Source organism: Macaca thibetana, chromosome 4 (assembly GCF_024542745.1).
Source record: "Macaca thibetana thibetana isolate TM-01 chromosome 4, ASM2454274v1, whole genome shotgun sequence".
NCBI lineage: Eukaryota > Metazoa > Chordata > Mammalia > Primates > Cercopithecidae > Macaca > Macaca thibetana.
Window position 1 is genome coordinate 30,471,545 of NC_065581.1, and position 14,087 is coordinate 30,485,631.

At 42.7% G+C, this 14,087-nt stretch overlaps 1 protein-coding gene and 1 pseudogene across 1 annotated transcript in view; both read left to right on the forward strand.

Moving 5' to 3' along the window:
* LOC126953098 (popy class I histocompatibility antigen, alpha chain E) overlaps nucleotides 1-14,087 on the forward strand; it is a 221,050-nt gene that overhangs the window by 167,199 nt on the left and 39,764 nt on the right. The gene's annotated exons all lie outside the window — the stretch shown is intronic.
* LOC126953159 (farnesyl pyrophosphate synthase-like) lies at nucleotides 4,790-5,862 on the forward strand (annotated as a pseudogene).

Genomic DNA, 14,087 nt, shown 5'->3' on the forward strand with positions numbered 1-14,087 from the left:
TAAGATCTGCTTGCTTTCTCAGTAGGGAGGCTTATAGCCTGGGGCAAGATGGGAGCTGTCACTGCAGTGACAGTGAGACCTTTCACTCCAGACTTTCACGTACTTCCCTGGTGACCTGTATGAAGCAGCAGAGGCAGCCATAATCCCAATTGGAATATAACTCCATTGGCCTGAGAACCAACCTTCCATCCCACACAATGACCACAGCAAGCCCCATCCAAGGAGAGTCTGAGCATGACCAGCATTTGAGAAAATCAGCATACTAAACAAAACTGAAACCAAGGATTCTCAGAGATTCCACTTCACTCCCCTGCTACCTCCACCAGAGCAAGTGCTGGTATCCATGGCTAAGAGACCTGTAGATGGATCACATCACAGGACTCTGAAGACACTCCCCATTATCAGCCTGGAGACCAGTAGCTTCGCTGGGTGGTTAGACTCAGAAGAACAATAATGATAATTGCAGTCCAACTCTCAGGAAGCCCCATCCCAAGGGAAAGAGGGAAAGCACCTCATCAAGGGATCACCCCATGGGACAAAAGAATCTGAACAGGAGCCTTCGAGTCCCAGATCTTTCCTCTGACATAGTCTACCCAAATGAGAAGGAACCAGAAAAACAATTCTGGTAATATGACAAAGCAGAGTTCTTTAACACCCCAAAAAGATCACACCAGTTCACCAGCAATGGACCCAAACCAAGAGGATATCTCTGAATTGCCAGAATAAGAATTCAAAAGGTCAATTATTAAGCTACTTAAGGAGGCACCACAGAAAAGTGAAAACTACCAAAAAAATGTTTTAATAATATAGAATATAGATGAAAAATCTTCAGAGAAAAAGATATCATAAATAAAACACAAACACAACTTCTGTAAATGAAGGACAGGCTTAGAGAAATGCAAAATACACTGGCAAGTTTCACCAATAGAATCAAACAACTAGAAGAAAGAACTTCAGAGCTCCAAGACAAGGCTTTCAAATTACTCTGATAAAAACAAAACAAAAAAAAAGAATCAAAGGAACAAAGCCTCCAAGAAGTTTGGGATGATGTCAAATGACCAAACTTAAGAATAATTGGTGTTCCTGAGAAAGAAGAGAAATCTGAAAGTTTGAAAATTTTGTTTGAGGGAATAATTGAGGAAAACTTCCCTGGCCTTGCTAAGGATCTGGACATTCAAATACAAGAAGCTCAAAGAACACCTGGAAAATTCAACTCAAAAAGATCCTCACCTCTGCACATAGTCATTAGGTTATCTAGGGTCAAGATGAAGGAAAGAATCTTAAGAGTTGTGAGGCAAAAGCATCAAGTAACCTGTAAAGGAAAACCTATCAGATTAACAGCAGATTTATCAGCAGAAACCCTACAAGCTAGAATGGATTGGGGTCCAATCTTTAGACACCTTAAACAAAATAATTATCAGCCAACAAATTTGTATCCAGTAAAAGTAAGTTTTATAAATGAAGGAAAGATAAAGTATTTTTCAGATAAACAAATGCTGAGAGAACTTGCCACTGTCAAGCCAGCACTACAAGAACCGCTAAAAGATGCCCTAAATCTTGAAACAAAACCTTGAAATACACCAAAATTTGACCTCTTTAAAGCATAAATTTCACAGGGCCTATAAAACAATCATACTTGAGCCGGGCGCGGTGGCTCACGCCTGTAATCCCAGCACTTTGGGAGGCCGAGGCGGGCGGATCACAAGGTCAGGAGATCGAGACCACGGTGAAACCCCGTCTCTACTAAAAAATACAAAAAATTAGCCGGGCGTGGTTGTGGGCGCCTGTAGTCCCAGCTACTGGGGAGGCTGAGGCAGGAGAATGGCGTGAACCCGGGAGGCGGAGCTTGCAGTGAGCCGAGATCGCGCCACTGCACTCCAGCCTGGGCGACAGAGCGAGACTCCGTCTCAAAAAAAAAAACAAAAAAAAAAAAAAAAAAAAAAAAAAAACAATCATACTATTAAAAAAAAAAAGGTATTTAGGCAACAACTAGCACAATGAGTAGAATAGTACCTCACATCTCAATACTAACACTGAATGTAAATGGTCTAAATGCTCCAATGAAAAGATACAGAATTGCAATATGGATAAGAATTCACGAATTAACCATCTGCTGTCTTCAAGAGACTCACCTAACACATAAGGACACATGTAAACTTAAGATAAAGTGATGGGAAAAGATGTTCCATGCAAATGGACACCAAAAGCAAACAGGAGTAGCTATTCTTATGTCAGACAAAACAGACTTTAAAGCAACAACAGTTAAGAAAAACAAATTGGGGCATCATATTATGACAAAAGGACTAGTCCGACAGGAAAACATCACAATCCTAAATATATATGCACCTAATACTGGAGCTCCCAAATTTATAAAACAATTACTACTAGACTTAAGAAACAAAATAGATGGCAACAGAACAATAGTGGGGGACATTAATACTCTACTGACAGCACTAGACAGATCATCAAGATAGAAAGTCTACAAAGAAATAATGGACTTAAACTATGTCCTTGAACAAACGGATTTAACAGATATTTATAGAACATTCCACCCAACAACTGCAGAATATACATTCTATTCATTAGCACATGGAACACTCTCCGAGACAGATCATACGATAGGCCACAAAACAAGTCTCAACAAATTTGAGAACACTGAAATTTTGTCAGGTACTCTCTCAGACCACAGTGGAATAAAATTGGAATTCCACTCCAAAAGGAGTCCTCAAAACCATGTACATACAGGAAACTAAATAACGCTGCTCCTGAATGATAATTGGGTCAACAATACAATCAAAATGGAAATAGAAAAATTTCTTGAACTGGCTGGTGCAGTGGCTCACGCCTGTAATCCGAGCACTTTGGGAGGCCAAGGCAGGTGGATCACCTGAGGTCAGGAGTTTGAGACCAGCTAGACTGATATGGTGAAACACTGTCTCTACTAAAAATACAAAAATTACCTGGGCCTCATGGCAGGTACCTGTAGTACCAGCTACTCAGGAGGCTGAGACAGGAGAATTGCTTTGCTTGAACCCAGGAGGCAGAGGTTGCAGTGAGTGGAGATCCCGCCACTGTACTCTAGCCTGTGTGACAGAGCGAGACTCGTTTCAAGAGAAAAAAAAGAAAAAAGAAAATATTCCTCGAACTGAACGATAATAGTGACACAAACTATCAAAATCTCTGGGATACAGAAAAGATGGTGCTAAGAGGAAAGTTCATAGCATTAAATGTCTACATCAAAACATCTGAAAGAGCACAAATAGACAATCTAGGGTCACACCTCCAGGAACTAGAAAAACAAAACCACCCCAAACCCAGTAAGAGAAAAAAATTAGCAAGATCAGAGCAAAACTAAATAAAATTGAAACAAAAAATTACAAAAGATAAATGAAGCAATAAGCTGGTTGTTTGAAAAGATAAATCTAATTGATAGACAGTTAGCAAGATTAACCAAGAAAAGAACAGAGAACATCCAAATGAGCTCAATTAGAAACAAAACGGAAGATATTACAACCAATACCACAGAAATACAAAAGATCATTCAAGGCTACTATGAACACCTTTATGCACATAAACTAGAAAACCTCGAGAACATGGATAAATTCCTGGAAATATGCAGCCCTCCTAGATTAAACCAGGAAGAAATGGAAACCTTGAACACACCAATAACAAGCAATGAGATTAAAATGATAATTTAAAAAGTTACCCACAAAAAAATACTCCAGGACCAAACAGATTCACAGCTGAATTCTATCAGATATTAAAAGAAATGGTACCAATCCCACTGACACTATTCCAAAAGATAGAGAAGAGGGGAATCCTCTCTGAATTATTCTATGAAGCCAGTATCACCCTAATACCAAAACCAAGAAAACACATAAAAAAACAAAACTACAGACCAATATCCCTAATGAACATAGATGCAAAAATCCTCAAAAAATACTAGCTAACAGAATCCAACAGCATATCAAAATGATAATCCACTATGATCAAATGGGTTTCCTACCAGAGATGCAGGGATGGTTTAACATACGCAAGTCAATAAATGTAATATACCACATAAACTGCATTAAAAACAAAACCCACATGATCATCTCAATAGATACAGAAAAACCATTTCACAAATACCAGCACCCCTTTATGATTAAAACCCTTAGCAAAATCAGCATAGAAGGGACATACCTTAAGGAAATAAAAGACAGCTATTACAAACCCACAGCCAACATTATACTGAATGGAGAGAAGTTGAAACCATTACCACTGAGAACTGGGACAAGTCAAGGATTCCCACTTTCACCACTTCTATTCAACATAGTGCTGGAAGTCCTAACCAGAGCAATCAGACATGAGAAAGAAATAAAGGGCATCTAAATTAGTAATGAGGAAGTCAAACTGTTATTGTTTGCTGATGGCATGATTATACACCTAGAAAATTTTAAGGACTCATCCAAAAAGTTCCTCAACGGGTGAATGAATTCAGCTCAGTTTTAGGAAACAAAATTAATACACACAGATCAGTAGCTCTGCTCTACACCAACCGCGACCAAGCTGAGAAGCAAATTAAGAGCTCAACCCCTTTTAAAATAGCTGCAAAACAAATAATGAAATACTTAGAAATATACCTAACCAAGGAGGTGGAAGACGTCCACAAGGAAAACTACAAAACACTGCTGAAAGTAATCACACATGACACAGGCAAATGGAAACACATCGCACACTCACGGATGGGTAGAATCTATATTGTGAAAATGGGACTGAGCAGGAACCCGCATCCAGGAACAGATCCCTTTGCTCCTCCCTCAGAATGAATGGAGACTAGAAATCAGATGTTTATGCCCAAGAAAAGCAGGATTTTGTTCAGCACTTCTCCCAGATCATTAGGGTGCTGACTGAGGATGAGATGGGACACCCAGAGACAGGAGATGCTATTGCCCAGCTTGAGGAGATCCTGGAGTATGATGCCATTGGAGGCAAGTGTCACAGGGGTTTGACTGTGCTAGCCTTCCGGGAGCTGGTGGAGCCAAGGAAACAGGATACTGAGAGTCTCCAGTGGGCCCTGACTGTGGGCTAGCATGTGGAACTGCTGCAAGCTTTCTTCCTGGTGGCAGATGACATCATGGATTCATCCCTTACCTGCCGGGGACAGAACTGCTGGTATCAGAAGCCGGACATGGGGTAGGATGCCATCAATGATGCTACCCTTATGGGAGCATGTATCTACCGCCTGCTGAAGCTCTATTGCCGGGAGCAGCTCTATTACCTGAACCTGATTGAGCTCTTCCTGCAGAGTTCCTATCAGACTGAGATTGGGCAGACCCTGGACCTCATCACAGCCCCACAGGGCAATGTGGATCTTGGCAGGTTCACCGAAAGGAAGTACAAATCTATTGAAAAGTACAAAATAGCTTTCTACTCCTTCTACCTTCCTGTAGCTACAGTCATGTACATGGTGAGAATTGATGATGAGAAGGAGCGTGCCAATACCAAGAAGATCATGCTGGAGATGGGAGAGTTCTTTCAGATTCAGGATGATTACCTTGACCTCTTTGGGGACCCCAGTGTGACCCACAAATTTGGCACTGACATCCAGGACAACAAATTCTGCTGGCTAGTGGTTCAGTGTCTTCAATGGGCCACTCCAGAACAGTACGAGATCCTGAAGGAAAATTCTGGCAGAAGGAGGCCGAGAAGGTGGCCCGGGTGAAGGCACTGTATGAGGAGCTGGATCTGCCAGCTGTGTTCTTACAGTATGAGGAAGGTAGTCACAGCCACTTTATGGGTCTCATTGAACAGTACGCAGTGCCCCTGCCCGCAGCCATCTTTCTGGGGCTTGCACGCAAAATCTACTAGCGGAAAAAGTGACCTAGAGACTGCAAGGGCAGGGAGAGGAGGCTCTCGAGGAATAAATTATTGTATAACCAAAATATATGTATAGATACATATATTGTGAAAATGACAATACTGCCCAAAGCAATCTACAAATTCAATGCAACTCCCATCAAAAATACCACCATCTTTCTTCAAAGAACTAGAAAAAATAATCCTAAAATTAATGTGGAACAAAAAAAGACCCTGCATAGCCAAAGTAAGACTAACCAAAAAGAACAAATCTGGAGGCGTTACATTACCCGACTTCAAAATATACTATAAGGCCACAGTCACCAAAACAGCATGGCACTGGTATAAAAATAGGCATATAGACCAATGGAACAGAATAGAGAACCCAGAAATAAAGCCAAGTACCTAATGGTCAACTGATTTCCGACAAAGCAAACAAAAACATAAACTGGGTAAAGGACACCCTATTCAACAAATGGTGCTGGGTTAATTGGCAGGCCACATATAGAAGAATGAAAGTGGATCCTCATCTCCCACCCTATGTAAAAATTAACTCAAGGTGAATCAAAGACTTAAATATAAGACATGAAACCATAAAAATTTTGAAAGACCACATTTTAAAAACCATTCTAGACATTGGCTTAGGCAAAGACTTCATGACCAAGTACCCAAAAGCAAATGCAACAAAAACGAAGATAAATAGATGGGACTTAGTTAGACTAAAAGCCTCTGTATAGCAAACAAACAACCAGCAGAGTAAACAGACAACACACACGGTGAAAGAAAATCTTCAATCTACACTTCTGACAAAGGACTCACATCCAGAATCTACAAAGAATTCAAACAAATTGGAAAGAATGAAACAAACAATTCCTTCCAAAAATGCACTAAGGACACGAATAGAAAATTCTCAAAAGAAATATACAAATGGCCAACAAACACTAATGCCCAGCATCACTAATGATCAGGGAAATGCAAATCAAAACCACAATGCAATAACACCTGACTCTTGCAAGAATGACCATAATCAAAATAACAAAAAACAATTATGTTGGCATGGATGTGGTGAAAAGGAACACTTTTACATGGCTGGTGGGAAAGTAAACTAGTACAACAACTATGGAAAACAGTATGGACATTCCTTAAATAACAAAAAGTAGATCTACTGTTTGATCCATCAATCCCACTATTGGGTATCTACCTAGAGGAAAAGACATCCTTATACGAAGAAGATACCTGCATACGCATGTTAACAGCACAATTCGCAATTGCAAAAATATGGAATCAGTCCAAAAGCCCATCAATCAATGAATAAATAAAGAAAATGATATATATATATATATATATATATGGGGTGTGTGTGTGTGTGTGTATATATATATAAAAACACACCATACAATACTACCCAGCCATAAAAAGGAACGCAATAATGGCATTTGCAGGAAACTGGGTGGAAATGGAGATCACTATTCTGAGTAAAGTAACTCAGGAATGGAAAACCAAACATGGTATGTCCTCACTCATTAAGTGGGAGCTAAGCTATGAGAACACAAAGGTATAAGAATGATAAAATGGACTTTCAGGACTCGGGGGAAAGAGGGGTAGGGAGGTGAAAAATAAAAGACTACACATTGGGTACATTGTATGCTGCTCAAGTGATAGGTGCACCAAAATCTTAGAAATCAGCACTAAAGAACTTATTCATGTAACCAAACACCATCTGTTCCCTCAAAAACCTATTAAAATACAAAAGAAAAATTAAAAACAAAGCAACTCCAATCCCCAAAAAAAGAAATAAAGAAGACCTAAATAAGTGGGGAGAAATACTGTGTTCAAAGATTGGAATATTCAGTATTGTAGATTAAATGCAATTCCAATCAAGTTCCTGGCAGGCCTGAACCTAAAAGTTTAAAAAATAAAAATAAATTCTGGCAGGCTTTTTAAAAACAGAAATTAACAAGCTGATTTTTCAATTTATGTGGAAATCTGAAGGAGTTTGAATAGCCATCATAATTTTTTACAAAGAAGAAACTTGGAAAATACACACTACCTGATTACAAGACTTACTATAAAGCTCCAGGAATCAAAGCAGCGTTATTGGCATAAAGATAGCCATGAATCAGTGGAATAGAATAAAGAGTTCATGAATGAAGCCACACATGTATGTCTCTAAAAAATGCTTCAAGGAGAAAGGATAGTGTTTTCAACAAATGGTGTTGGGAAAAAATTACAAGAAAAAGAAAGAACACCATATCCAAAAACTCACTTGATATGAATCACAGATACAAACATAAGAGCTAAAGTTGCTAGCCTTCTAAAACACTGCTACCCAATAGGCTATAATCTGAGTCACAAATGTGAGCCACATCGGTAATCTTTACTTTTCTAGTAGCTGCATTTTTAAAAGTAAAAAGTAATCAGTGAAATTAACTTTAACAATATGTTTTATTTAATCCAATACATCCAAAATATAATTTTAGCATGGAATCAAAATAAAAGATTATTGGCGTATTTAACATTTTTTCTCATACTTAGTCTTTCTTGAAATTATTCTTTTGAGCCTCCAAGGCTTAGAAATTCCTTACAACCTGCCATGTCAAGATTTTCCTCCAGTTGCGAGGATTCTGGGATTTGCAGAAGACATCAGTACCATTTACATTTCCAGCTCTGGGTCCAGGAAAGAAAGAGTACAGAGACACAGTCCGGACTGGGACGCACCTTAGCCTCTTCGTCTCCCAGCCTTCCTCCACGTGCCAGACCCCTGATGCTCCTGACAAGCTCAGGGTTTCATGAAGTGCCAGGCACAGGTGGGAAGCAGACAGGAGATACACAAACCCAGACCTCTGCAACCCGCCTCAGGAAGTCCTTCTGAAACCTACCCAGCCCCATTCCTGCCGCAGCCTGGGTGCTTTCCCCGGCGGAGCTCCACGTCTGTAGAGGGTGATTCTAGAACACCCTTCCTCCCAATAACCCTGGGCTCCCTCCTTCATCTGCTTCAGGACTCAGCTCGCAGGGCGCCTCTCGGGAAATCTCACACCAATGATAATAACTTAAAATTGCCCCGGCTCCTTTCATCTTCTGTGCCTTGCTTTTCTCTTAATAATCCTTTACTTTCGGACACCCCTATAGCTGACTTCGGTGGTTTTTTATTGGCCGTAAAATCTTTCAACTGAAAGTAAATTCCTTGAAGGCCATGATTTTTTCTGTTTGGATCTGACCCAAGCGCCTAGAATAGCGCCTGACGAAGAGTAGATGCTCAACAAACAGTTAAGGGCTGAATAAATCTAGAGACCAAGACCTCTTAAAGTTGAGTCTGGGACTGACAGGTCGGTATTTTCCCAGCATATGATTTTTGAGGCCCACAGGGGAGGGGTGGGGGGAGTCTTACCCAGGGCAGCGAGTGCAGCCTCAGTGGCAGAAATCCCAGCGCGCCCCCTCCTGCAGCAGACCCCGCTCCTCCTGCGAGGCCCCAGATGAAACCCGACCCCCAGCTGCCTGCGCAGCCTCCTGGCAGGGGTCGCGGGGCGCTTCTGCGAGGCAGTCTGGGCCAAAGCGCCAAAATCCGCCGCTGTCGCTCAGCCGCAGCCTGTTTGGGGCTGGGGAGCCTCTACTGGTCGGTGACTGTCGCGGACAATAGATGAGACCAGAAATTAGATTTAGTTCCAGGATCAAGTACCTTTAATCAGGGAATGGAGATGGCAGGGGACGAGGCCTAAGAGATGTAGACAGCAAGTCCTGTCTGCTTAGGTCGCAAAGAGGAAGAAGAGACGGGACTCGGGGTCCTGGACTGGGACTAGGAAGGGGCGGCTCCAAGAGGGTGCGGGTTCCCATGCCAGGGTCCTGGAGGTCCAGGGAGTTGCGGAGGGACCGCCCCCCGGTAACTGAGGGACTGGGGGCAAATGCTCGGCCCAGTCTGATCCCAGACATTCTTGTAACCCAATATAGTTACAGCTCGGACGCCATGTTCTTCCTGGGTCCCTCCAAACTAGGGTTGGAGGATCAACTAGTGGATTCCGGGTAGGAGGAACCTTCCTCCCCAGAAGCAGCAGAACAAATTTCAGGGACTCGGGAGTCCAAGGCCTCATTCCAAAAAACACTGAGAGATTGCGTACTGGGCGCACAGTATATCTGTGGGGTCACACGGACCCGGGAACCAGATCTTAGGGCCCGCAGGCTTCCCTCTGCCTTGAGATCAGAGTTCACCGCCAGTAACTGTGAGGAAACATCTGTACTCCAGGATTTGGAGACACCGACGCGGGAGCCGGGCGCCCCGTGTGCACAGAGCCCTGTTCTGCAGCTGGGAACCCAGCGGAACCCTGTGGAAGTCGCCGGTGGGGAAGCTAAAGGGGACCTGAGTGTCTGTCCTCAGTCCTTCGGCCACACGGGGGCGCTGCCGCTATGCGCTCGGGTTCTGATGAGCCGCTCTGGAGAGGACTGGTCGGTGGTCTGAGTAAGACAGAGATTGTTGATCCAGAAAGGATGTATCAATGAGGTGGGGCTGGGGTTGTCCCGGGGGTGGAAAGGCCTTCTGAGAAGCCCTGGACCGGGCGGGGTTCCGGTTCTGCGGAACAGAGGAGGGCTCTGGAGCTGCCTGTCTCTGAGGTTTCCAACTCCTCCTTGCAAACCCTCTCTCCAGCTTTTTCATGGTAACACTCTAGGAAAATGGAAAATTGATCATTTTTTTCTTCCACTCCTTAATCCTTTCCTGAGTGCTACTTTTAAATAATTTTATTTTAGAAGAGTTTTAAATTTACGTAAAAGCTGCAATGGTAGTACAGAGTTGCCATCCGCTCCAGTCAGTTTCCCCTGGTGTGAACATCTCTCATTCCTATGGTCCGTTTGTCACAGCTAATGAAGCCATTTTCATACCTTATTATTTACGAAACTGCAGACTTTATTTGGAGTTCATTAGCGTTCCCCTAGTGTCCTTTCTGTGTTCCAGGATTCCATCGAGAATATCACATTACATTTAGTCTCCTTCATGCCTCCTTGGCCTCCTCTGGTCTGTGATAGTTCCTGAGATTTTCCTAATTTTTTATACCCTTCACAATATTGGGAAGAACTGACCAGATATATTGTAAAATGTCCCTCAAACTGAATTTATTTGGGGTTTAGATCATGGTTAGACTACGGTTATGGATGTTTAGATGAGGTGAAGTGCGATTCTCCAAACACTTTGTCAAGGTTATAGAATATCAATTTGATGTACCACTGTTGTTGTTGAAGTTGATCACCTGGTATATTAGCTTCAATATACCTCCTGGGTATATTGAACCCAGGAGGCAGAGGTTGCAGTGAGCCGAGATCATGCCATTGCACTCCAGCCTGGGAGAAAAGAGGGAAACTTCATGTCAAAAAAAAAAAAAAGTTAAAATAAATAAGAAAAGAAAAAAATTAAGGTCATCTCTTGTGTACTTTTTAAAATCAATGGATAGAGTATAGCAAAGTTATGTGAGCACTCACAATACCTGGTTTTTAACTGAAAGAAACACTGAAAAGGGCAAGATATTGTCTCAAATTGCCAATGCCACCCCAGCCCCATCCTCCAGCAGCAGCTCTGCAGTGCGGAGAATCATGCACTTTGGGAGAGGGAGAACACAGAAATTGTGAGACATTGCGTTGAACTCAGTGGTGCCTTGATATAGAGTTATATTAGAAGAATGGAGCAATGGGTTTGGTTGTTGGTGTGGGGAAACGGGGAGGAAAGGAATGAAAAAAATAATCGGGGGTAGATGATGATACCAGTCTGAGAATCAGGTGCCGGTTCCATTCTACTGTGCATCTAGTCACAGTGGCGTAGACGTCCAGGCAGGAGGAGGAGCAAGGTGTGGGATCAGCTACATGGGCTTCCAAAGGTAATCCCAGGTGCCACCTCTCCTCCATACTTACTAGGAATCCCAGGCCCTTCCCTGAAGTGACATCCTCCTGCAACCTTTGTACCCCTCTTTCCACTTCTCACAGCCTTTCCCTCCTCCCTCCTTCATTCTCCTGGCCAGGACTCACACTCACCCCACCTCACCTCTCTCTTTTGATCAGTCCCATAGTTTAGAAAGGAACAGAAATGCCAGCTGAGGTCAGGTCTTTTAAAAATTTATTCAGTGTTCTCTGGGCATGCATTTGAAGATGATAACATTGTTTCTGGTCTCAGTGCACTTTCACCACATCTGATTTTCAGCTATGTGAGTCAGGACATCTATATGATCAATGAATCAACCAGGGAAAGAAACTAAGGTCCAGAGCCCTGAGGATGCTTGTGCAAATCACCCTGATTTGGACAGAACAGGATCTTGTAAGGGTCCTAAGAGTCAGAGAAGACTGCAGCCCCTTGTGTTGTATTCTGCTGCATGCCGGGGAAACTGGATGGAAACGATTCAGATTCTTCCTGCATGAAAACAGCAAGTTGTGTCCTTGGGGATCCTCCAGTGGCCCCAGTTGTTCCTGCTGGGGGTGACCTCGACTCTCGAATCCAGCCCTGTAAAATAGGGAGAAATTCAGACATTGCAAGGCATGAAAAATTTTCTCCTGAGAGCAAAGTCGAAGGATAACAAAATTGAAGGAGGGAACATATCAAAAGAAGAGGAAGGAATATACAAAACAAAAAACAAAAAACCAGCAATAACCAACAACAAGAACAACAACAAAAAAAATACCAAGACATGGGATGTATGAAATCAAACATCAACCCACGAAAAGGTGAAAGGGCAACAGGACCAGAAAGGAAGAGGGTCACCTGGGTTGGTGGACGGCAAAGGGGAAGCCATCTCCAAGAAGATGACCTTGACAACAGCCACCATAAGTTTAAACGTATTGAGAAGACATTTACTCAACTAAGGGACAGTTGGTGAATTCATTTATTAAGGTTCATGGAAAGTAAGAAAATGAGAATACCAGGCAATTATCAAATCTTGAAAACTTCAACATGTATGGAAAGAAAAACTAAGAGAGTTTAACATGTGGCTCAGGTCTGAGTAGCATTCACATAAGTCAATAATTTTAACTCTGGCTCTCAGTGCACTCAAAATCTCCACCTGCCTACACGAGGAGGATGAAAATGTCTGTGCTGGGGAAGGTACTATGGACGAAGGGATATTGAAAAGTCAATACATAATATCTAAAATGGAAACATTTGAAGTGGCATAAATGTATATTATCAAAAGACATAAAGATAAAGAACAACATATGAACTAAAAGGCTTCTGTGTGGTTGTTTGCCAGGAAGCTGGTGGCTAGGAAGGATTGAGAGGGAGTAGAGGGGAGACCATATTTTGGAACAGGGGAAATGAAAGGGAAGCAGGTAGCACCTTGACCCTGCCTCATGCGGAGAACAGGGTTCCACACAGCGGTCCAGGATCTCAGGGGCTTACTGTGGCTGATGCCACCTGCCCCCGGGACAAGCCCCTGGCATTGAGTCTACTGAAATGCGGGGAGGGACAAGAGGAGGTCTTCGGACCTTTGACCCAAGCAGCCTGGCTTACTCTAGACTCTGTCTTGGCTTCTGTCCAGAGACTAATGTAATAAATTGTCTCCAAATTCACCCAAGGGAGCAGAGTTCCTTCCCCTACTCCTTATCCCCTTCAACACCATCATTTCTGGAAGTGTTATTCTGAACATGTTCTCAGATTTGTTTTTATCAGTGGAGAAAGAGAAGACAAAAGAGCACTCACCCAGCAGAGCCAGAGGGAGGCAGCTCCAAGGACTCCAGTGGCTACCAGAGTCCACCACGATCCAGGGCTGGACATGCACAGTGAGATCTTCAGCGCAGAGGGAGAAATCTCCTAAGGGTAGGAAGGAAAAACAGTGTTGGGAAGCATTTCCTTACTTCACAGTGAGTGCAAACATGATAGGAAGGCATAGAGCAAAAGGAAGAAATTATAGGGAAAGGTGCTTGTTTAGGGAGAGATGATGCTGCAGGAGGTGGGGGGTAGGAGAAACACGTATAACCCTTGACTAGAGAATGGATACTTAAGGATCAATATAGTTACTAGGTGAAGAGGACTACATACGTTTTAAGGACGTTGATGTACATTATAGTGTACTATTGGAAGTTAAGGGGAAAGAAAAGAAATTTCATTAATAAAAACAGGCTGCATGTAGTAAAATCAATAATCAGCCCTGGGACTTGTGTTTTCAAAACGCTTTATCCAGGTGCGACCCCTCTGACTTCCTGGATTCCCCACCCTCTAGCACCCAGTTCCCTCTCCTGTAATGAGACGGGTCAGGAGGAGAGATGGACACATAGGCCCATGCTGA